Source organism: Primulina huaijiensis, chromosome 13, assembly GCF_012295235.1.
Source record: "Primulina huaijiensis isolate GDHJ02 chromosome 13, ASM1229523v2, whole genome shotgun sequence".
In the NCBI taxonomy this organism is placed as follows: domain Eukaryota; kingdom Viridiplantae; phylum Streptophyta; class Magnoliopsida; order Lamiales; family Gesneriaceae; genus Primulina; species Primulina huaijiensis.
This window is the reverse complement of record NC_133318.1, coordinates 5737444-5744508: the sequence shown is the minus strand read 5'-3', so window position 1 is coordinate 5744508 and position 7065 is coordinate 5737444. Positions and strand designations below refer to the sequence as shown.

General features: G+C 42.5%; 1 long non-coding RNA gene across 1 annotated transcript; it reads right to left on the bottom strand.

Moving 5' to 3' along the window:
* Positions 1-267: 267 nt before the first annotated feature.
* Positions 268-6771, bottom strand: LOC140991038 (uncharacterized). The gene is made up of 3 exons (XR_012177768.1): positions 6197-6771; positions 4792-5650; positions 268-4411 (listed from the first exon to the last, which is right to left on the bottom strand). It is a non-coding gene; the product is annotated as an uncharacterized lncRNA (long non-coding RNA).
* Between the last annotated feature and the right edge of the window lie 294 nt (positions 6772-7065).

Below are 7065 nucleotides of genomic sequence, written 5' to 3'. Positions count from 1 at the left end.
TCTCGAGCTCTCCTCCTACAGCAACGCCGACAGTTTTCACTCCAGGAAACCATCGTTCCACCACTATCAGTCACTGAACATGCCCTAAGCCGCAGCCCTTAGCACCTCAGTTCAAGAAAAAAGAGTGAGTAGCAACCAAAAATACAAGAAACAAAAAGGAAACGAAAACCTTGCAATGGTCATGGCTGGATCAGAATATTTCATGCATAATACATACACATCAGACATATATCACGTGAATGATGCAGAAAAGATGCTACAAAGCATGCCTTAGATGTTGTAGAAGCGAGGAGATCGAAGAACGAGTGCCGGAGACTATTTTTCCTTCAAGAAGTGTGCTTGGCCGAGATTTTCTTTGCAAGAATGGAGGTGACCGAAGCTTTCTAATGGTTGGCATCTAGGAAACCCACGCAAATTATGAAGAAAAGAGGGGTTGTCGGCTAGTAGTGGAGTAATTGGTGTAGGGTATCCTTAATTAATTAGTAATCAATTAGCTAACGGGCAATAAATGGTTTAATTAAAAGCTTAAAAGAGTTTTAAGCTCAACGGGCTTAAAAGTTGGCCCATTAAATCCAAACACACTCTCGAAAAATATTTCGTGTTGGAAAGTTCTTGAAAATATTAGCAAAACCCTCAAAAAATCTCTCTATTCAATAAAATTTGCGTACTGTTAAAAATTAAAATCATGCAGATAAAATACCCCTAAAATCTCATTTTTGAAAAATGCACTTACAACCACCTTATATTAATTAATAAAAATAAATCATGTACTTAAAATAATTTTTCTGAAAATTCTCCGGTCTCCGTTCCTCGTTCGAGCGCTAAATGAAATTTAAAAATCTTTAATGCATGAAGTTTTAAAATTTTACGAAATAAATTCTACCATGCAATAATTATGCATAAAATGAACAAAAATAATTAAACACATAATTTAAATAAAAATTCTAGATCGCATGCATTCAGGTTACGTGAATTAAATTCTTTGACCTTACAACTCTCCCCCCCTTAAATAAAATTTCGTCCTCGAAATTTAGAACGTACTGAATAACTCCGGGTAGCGACTTCGCATCTCGGTCTCGGTCTCGGTCTCCCAAGTAGCCTCCTCCTTGGAATGATTCAACCACTTGACCTTGACTATCTGGATCATCTTGTTCCGGAGTCTCTTCTCCTGCATGTCCAAAATCTGAATGGGTTTCTCCTCGAATGATAGATGTGGTCTCAGCTGAAGTGGCTCATAGTTAAGTACATGTGAAGAATTCGAAATGTACTTCCGCAGCATAGAGACGTGGAATACGTTATGAACTCCCGCCAGATTCGGCGGTAAGGCAACTCTGTACGCAAGTGTCCCTACTCTCTCTAGGATCTCGAAAGGTCCGATGAATCTAGGGCTGAGCTTGCCCTTCTTCCTAAACCTTATCACACCTTTCATCGGTGCTACCTTCAGGAACACATGATCCCCTACTGTGAACTCAAGATCTCGCAGCCTCTGATCAGCATAGCTTTTATGGCGGCTATGTGCAGTCTTCATCCTGTCCCAAATCTTGGCCACTAAATCTGCTATATGTCTGACAATATTCGGGCCCAACTCTGCTCGCTCTCCTACCTCATCTCAATAAACTGGCGACCTACACTTCCTCCCGTAAAGTGCTTCGTATGGAGCCATACCTACGATGCCTGATAACTGTTGTTGTATGTGAACTCCACAAGAGATAACTTCGGCTCCCAACTGCTCTTGAATTCGATCATGCAAGCTCGGAGTAGGTCCTCCAGAATCTGAATCACTCTCTCTGACTGATCGTCTGTCTGAGGATGAAAAACAGTACTTAAACAGTAGCTTCGTACCCAATGCCTGATGGAGACTCTTCCAGAATGCAGACGTGAATCTCGGATCCCTGTCTGACATGACGAACACTGGAATCCCGTGCAGTCTGACTATCTCTCTGATGTACATCTCTACGTACTGAGTCATGGTGAATGTCTTCCTAATCGGTAAGAAATGAGCTGACTTAGTGAGCCGATCAACAATCACCGAGATGGCATTGAATCCTCCAGTAGTCCTCGGAAGTCCTGTCACAAAATCCATAGTAATGTTCTCCCATTTCCACTCGGGAATAGGGAGTAGTCTCAGCTTCCCTGCAGGTCTCTGATGTTCTGCCTTAACATGCTGACAAGTCAAACACTCGGAGACGAATCGCAGAATATCCCGCTTCATGCCCGGCCACCAATATAGAGTCTGTATATCCTTATACATTTTCGTACTCCGTGGATGGATGGAATGCGAGGTGCTGAGGGCCTCGTTCAAGATATCTGCTCAAAGGAAATCACTGTCAAGAACTCATATGCAGTCCTTATATTTGACTATGCCGCACAACTATATACAGTCTCTGGCCCTTAGCCTCGTCCCTCTGTCTCCACTTTTGTAACTGCTCGTCAGAAGTCTGCCCTGTCCGGATTCTGTCTCTCAGAGTCGGCTGTACTATCAGAGTAGCAAGATTCGGGGCCTCGCCCCTGGCATAAACTGCAAGCTCAAATATCTGAATCTCAGCCTGTAGCGGTCTCAGCACTGACAGATGAGCAATCACTGCGTGCTTCCTGCTCAAAGCGTCTGCAACCACATTAGCCTTACCCGGATGGTAGCTAATGTCACAATCATAGTCCTTCACCAGCTCAAGCCATCTCCTCTATCGCATATTCAGTTCCTTCTGTGTGAAGAGTACTTTAGGCTCTTATGATATGTAAATATCCTGCACTTCTCCCCATACAGATAGTGCCTCCAGATCTTCAGGACGAATACTACCACTGCTAACTCGAGGTCATGAATCGGATAGTTCTTCTCATGGACCTTCAGTTGTTTGGACGCGTAGGCTATCACTCTGTCCTGCTGCATCAGAACTGTGCCCAATCCAAGTTTTGATGCATCTGTATATACCACAAACTCTCCCTGATCTGATGGCATAGCTAGCACCGGTGCCGTGGTCAAGGCCTGCTTTAGTCTGTCAAAGCTCGCCTGACGCTCAGATCCCCAAATAAACTTGGCATTCTTCTTCGTCAACGCGGTCATAGGCACCGCAATAGAAGAGAAGTTCTGGATGAACTTCCTGTAATAGCCTGCCAATCCCAAGAAGCTACGGATCTCTGTCACGCTATTTGGAACTGGCCAATCTCTGACTGCCTCTACCTTACTGGGGTTGACCTCTATGCCATCCTGAGATATAATGTGGCCCAAGAATGCCACTCGGTCAAGCCAGAACTCACATTTGCTGAACTTGGCATACAGTCGTCTATCCGGTAGAATATGCAATACTGTCCTCGGATGCTGACTGTGCTCCTCCCTGCTCTTCGAATAGATCAGAATATCGTTAATGAAGACTATGACGAACTGATCTAAATATGGCTGAAACACGCGATTCATGATATCTATGAAGATCGCTGGCGCGTTCATCAAACCGAAGGGCATCACCAAGAACTCATAGTGCCCGTAACGCATCCGGAAGGCTGTCTTATGCACATCTGACTCCCTCACTTTCAGCTGATGATATCAGGATCGAAGGTTTATCTTGGAAAACACTGATGCTCCCTGAAGCTGATCAAATAAGTCCTCGATTCTAGGCAATGGATACTTATTCTTAACTGTGACCCTGTTCAGCTCTCGGAAGTCGATGCACAGTCGCATGTTGCCATCCTTCTCCTTAACAAATAGAACTGGTGCGCCCCAAGGAGAAAATCTAGGGCGAATGAAACCCATATCCAGCAGATCCTGAATCTGATCCTTAAGCTCCTTCATCTCTACAGGCGCTAATCGGTAGGGTGCCTTGATATCGGCACTTTCCCTGACATCAACTCGATAGAGAAATCCAACTCTATGTCTGGTGGAATGCCTGAAACATCCTCAGGAAATACACTAGAGAATTCACTGACTATATCCCCATCCTCCAGCCTTTGACTGACTGGCTCTGTAACTGACACAATGCTGGCTAAGAATGCCTGGCAGCCTCTCTTGATAAGCTTCTTAGCACATAAACAGGAAATGACGTACGACATATGCAGATGTCTAGCTGCCTCAAAAACAAACGGCTTCCCACTGGGTGGTTTGACAGAAATTGACCTTTGTCGAAATTTATGACTGCACTGTGAGAAAATAGTCAGTCCATACGCAATATAATGTCGAACTCCGGTAGTGGTAGCACAATCAAATCCGCATGAACTGCATACTTCTGTAACCAAAACTCCAATCTCTTCACTATCTGGGAGGTGAACATCTGATCTCCGGATGGAATCGATACTCTGGACCCTGAATCCATCGCTACTGGTATGATTCCTAGTCGCTTCACGAAAGATTCGGATACAAACGAATAAGTAGCCCCTGAATCTAGTAATGCATGCTTGGCTACACCTGCAATATGTATCCTCCCTGCGACAAAACCTACCATCAAATCTAATAGAGTTGAACTTAAGGAACTTCTTATCGGCAATTAACCCCAAAATCCTCGAACAATCACTGAATTAACCCAAACATCAATTCCCAAAAGTTCGAAATTCAACCTCAGAAAATCGAAAATTGCAAATTAACCCCTTAAAGTTTCAAAAATTTCATTTTTGGTCCTTGATTTACCTGTTATTACAATTGGGTCCCTAAAATTCTTCGGATCGAACAATTAAATTATTAATCTCAACCAAGTAGAACATGCATCCTAAATCTTTCTAAGTTATAAATCCCACAATTAAGTCTTCATACAAGCATAAAATCCATGCAATTGTACAGTAAATTAAAATATTAAACCATAGGGTTACCAGTAATCAGTGTCGAGTCTCGTGCTGCCTCGGCCTCCTCGGCATGAATCACATAAGCCCGACCGTAGTAGGGCCCTTGCTCTTAGGGCAGTCCGCTGCTTTGTGGCCTTCCTGTTCACAAATGAAGCACATGTAGGTCCCCCATAAACACTTGCTGATATGAAACTTACCTTATTGCGAGCAAGGCTTCCTGTCATCTGGCTTAGGCGCTCTTGGCGCCTGAGGAGGTCTCTGCTGCTGCTGTTGTGGCATCCTAACTTCCCTTGGGGCTTCTGCTGCCCCTGCTATCTCGGCGGCCCAATAAACTCTTTCTTCTGTGGCTGGAAACTGGACTGAGGCTGGTGCCGCTTCCGCTGCAGCTCAAAATCTATGTCTCGGAGTGGCTGCCCCTGTCGGAGACTCATAAACTCTCTCGTCAGGAGGCCCCTAATGTCGGCTGGAAAGTACTTCCCGTAAAATAGCTCCTTGAATATGTCCCAGGTAAGGTTAGTCACGTCCACAGCATGAGTGACTCCCTCCCACCACAGGGACGCATCGTCTCTCAACATATATATGGCGCACTTGGCCCGGTCGCCATCCTCCATCTGCAGCTACTCAAAGTGTAGCTCCAGAGATCGGATCCATCCCTCTGCTATGAACGGATCAGTAGTGCCCCCGAACTCCTTCTGGTTGAGCCGACGGAACTGCTAAAAAACATCCACATGAGGCCTAGGAGCCTGCTGAACCTGCTCCAGTAGCCTAGCCATACCCTCCTGAACTCGGGTAGTTGGGTCCCGTGGCGGTGGTGGTGGAGGTCCTCTACCCCCTCCAGGAATCTCATCTTGCCTATCATTACTGGGATCACGTCTGTGAGGTATATCTGAATACAGTCCAATTTATAAACGTAACCCATCATGCAATAAATATAGTTTTTGAAATAATAAACCTTAAATCGTTAAAGCAGCAAAACATGTGCAGTAAATCATCGTAAAGCGTGAATCATGTAAACATGCAGGTGATAACAGTAAATCATCTTAAACATTTAAAACATAAAACATACAGACTTGAGGCTTTGAAGAGTGAGCTGCAGAAGCTGACGGTGGCACAACCCTATACAGGAACATTGTTTTGATACCAACTGCAACGTCTACCTTTTTTAAAAAAAACGCGGAAATATTTTTATTTATTAAAGTTCACATTTTGAAATTTATCATTTAAATAAATTGCATGCATTCAGTCACACTAAAAATATAGTTTTGAAATAATCATAAGTAATTATCAATAAAAATATAGCGGAGTATAAACGAGTAAAAATTCTAACATCACACAGTAAAATAAAACATCGTATAAAATACTCATATCCTCTCAATAACATGAAATCATAAATGTGAGGAAAATCAGAAGGTCCTCGGGTCGTGTTGCCTACCAGGTCCGCTGACTCAGATTTCAGCACCTCCAGTCCCCTCGACCTTGAACTCACCTGCATCACACACGCTTAGTGAGTCTAAAGACTCAACACACCTGTACCATAAATAACAAATACCTATACATGCACACAGTAGTGAAAAATATCATATTCAACATATCTTTCATGAACTTTAAAAGCTTAATGTAAACGTGTTATATGCAATCGTGACGTGTCAAAACAGTTCATCATTTATCATCGTTCATCATTCATCATTCATCATTTATCATTCATCATTTATCATTGGTGAATTCAGTTCATTAGAGGTGACTATCGTACATCATCTTTTACGATGGATCCATCATACATAAAATCGCGGTACCCGGCGGCTGTCGGACATCAGTGACATGATTACCCATCCTCTGTGCCTAGGCCTCATCATCAGCATTTACATATACATCTTAAACATTTACATATACTTCGATATCCACAACCAATTTCAATCATTCAAAAACATCATCATTTTCATTACTTATAAAAATCGTGCACATATGCAATTTTCCTTAAATTCAAGCATGCAACGTATATTTTCATAAAATCTTAAAAGTCATGATCATGATGCATAAATATTTAAAATATAGTAAATTTGTGCTCAGGGCGCTGTCAGGACCAAAATCTCACCCCGGGTCGAAATGACCGTTTTGCCACTAGAAACCCAAAAATTATCGTTTTGCCCCTTGACGTCAAATTTCACGTTTTTCACATTTTCTTAATTCCATTGACTCTAACATGTCCCAAATAATTATTTAAGCCTACATGAATTTTTTCATATTTTTATTTTGTTTAAATCGATGACTTTTAAATTAATCTTTAAATATAATATATTAATG